The sequence below is a fragment of the Myotis davidii genome, unplaced genomic scaffold, assembly GCF_000327345.1.
Source record: "Myotis davidii unplaced genomic scaffold, ASM32734v1 scaffold185, whole genome shotgun sequence".
Classification (NCBI taxonomy): domain Eukaryota; kingdom Metazoa; phylum Chordata; class Mammalia; order Chiroptera; family Vespertilionidae; genus Myotis; species Myotis davidii.
In genome coordinates, this window is record NW_006297811.1 from 5,469,490 (window position 1) to 5,471,615 (window position 2,126).

A 2,126-nucleotide genomic window follows, 5' to 3' on the forward strand; every position below is an offset into this window, starting at 1 on the left:
CACCTTCTCCCGGGAGGAGGACAGCCCTTTCCAGCTCCCGGAGGGAGCCGCCGCAGGCGCCGGGGCATCCACGGTGCGGCCGCGGCAGGAACTAGGGGACATGCTCGTTAATTGGTTCCACTATCAGCCACCGCCTGCCTCCCGTGTGCTCGGATCAGACCTTAATTGGTCTTTCCATTTATCACGGTGAATCGCGAACCCACAAACAAGCCCCGGCCGCCGCTTCAGCAGAGAAGGCTCCTCCCTCCCTCCCCCTCGGCCTGGGCATGGTTGTGGCGGCGATGGTCCTGGCTGTTTAGACATCTTTCTCTCTCACGAGTGGGGTCGGGGGAGAGCTGCAGGCTTTCCACCTGATGGAGCCACGTCACTCTGGCCCCTAGAGCCCTGCGGAAGGCACTTGGTTCGGTTCCCAAATCTCCGCTCCGTGGCCGCCTCGGCGTTCATTTTGTTCATTTTATGACACCTCGCCAGGGATCTAGCACATTCTGCACAAGTCCTCATCGGACACATCCATCTCGTTCCCATCGCCACCCTCCTCTGGCCCAAGCGCAGAGCCCAACAGCCCTTGTAACAGATCTGATCCCCATCTTTGAACTACGTGCTGAGAATCCAAAAAAGCAAACCTCTTAAGGAAGAGAGGAAATCGGCGGGGAGGAAGCCCAAGGCGGGTGGGTACAGAGCGAGGTGGGAAGGTTGTAAGTGCTTTGGGAACATCTGGCCAAGTCTAGAAAGACTTCCTGCAGAGTGCCTTTGACACCCCCCCCCCCACACACACACACACACACTGCTTTAGGTTAGAAAAAAATAGTTCCTATTTTCCTCATCAGGGAAATGGTCACAACTGAGATGATCAATTTCTACTAGGTAGGCAGATGGAATAGGCTGCAAACTAAGAGCTGATGGACCCATTAATAGATGGAAGAATGATTGATAGGAGGGTAGAGGTGGGATGAGCACTGGCCATCAAACCTGGAGCCTCCGCCTGGGGCAGATTCAGCCCACCTCCACTCTGGAGATTTATAAGGGGGTAGGTGGGGGGCGGGGGGAGGCTTCAGCATCTGTTGCCTTTTTTCCTTTTAGGGGTCATGGTTGTTAGATTTTTACCTTCACCTCAGCCCTGGCAGGAGAAATATTCACAAAGTTTTGCCCTCCTCGTGACTTTCCAGTTTTTTCCAATCTGGTGACTTGACAAGAAATAACTTCAAAGTCTTGCGACTTCCTAGCAGGGCAGTTTCAGATGGTTGCCGGTAACTGAAAGATAGGATCTGGGCAGCTCTTCTGGCTGTGATGGGGACGTCTTTCAGGCAACAGGTAACGCTGGGAAGCTGGGCTCCGGGAAGGAAGGCTTTCAGGCAACAGGCTTTCCCATGGGGGCTGTCCCTCTCCCCTGTAGCCGGGTGACCTGTGCTCTTGGGGTGGCCAAGGTGTTTATCGCCCTTTAGAGGCACGGCACTGACACATTCTGGAGGTGCTCCTTATTGTGCATTCTCCCACTCATCCTCCTACCCCTAGGTGGTCAACATCAAATCTAGAGGTGGGAACCATTTACAACCTTGGAAGGAATCCGTGGAAATCTCCCATCTCAACTCAGCCGCACCAGCTTGTACTTTTTCATGAAGAGGAGCAATCTGATTACCTTAAGTGCCTCTAAGTCAGCCCAAATTTCTTTTGATGGGCGGTGGATTTCTTCACTGAATCCTATGAAATTACAAGCAGAAGCCTAGGATCCAAATCGTTTGAAATCTATTTGTTGAGCGACTGGCCGAAGTGACCCGTGGACAGAGCCAGTCATTCAGAATCTAATCAAGTCGTGACTATAGCCGCTATCATTGTTTAGCCTGTTATGCTGTTGTTGCTCCGGGTTGGGGTAAGGCTGGAGCCCGACAGCTCATGAATTGTTCTGCCTTTCCATTTAGAGCTCAAGCATAATGCTCAGTAATGGAGTCAAAATTTGGCTTGTGACCTGGCATTTTATTACCCCAGTGAATGCTTTGTGGAAACAGAGAGAGTTATGATATTGTGTGGAAAATGCTCTTTTTGTGGACATGCTTGTAGGTCTTTAAAATTTAAAGTCTGTCCTGGGCTCATCAGCGTGTTAGACTCCCAGTCAAAGAGCTGCTACACTC

At 51.8% G+C, this 2,126-nt stretch overlaps 1 protein-coding gene across 2 annotated transcripts in view; it reads right to left on the minus strand.

Moving 5' to 3' along the window:
- CNR1 (cannabinoid receptor 1 (brain)) overlaps nt 1–220 on the minus strand; it is a 24,624-nt gene extending 24,404 nt beyond the window's left edge. For both annotated transcript variants that reach the window (XM_006773494.2, XM_006773493.2), the window contains exon 1: nt 4–220. The gene's annotated coding sequence lies outside the window, so the exon portion shown is untranslated. The remainder of the gene's footprint in view (nt 1–3) is intronic.
- Between the last annotated feature and the right edge of the window lie 1,906 nt (nt 221–2,126).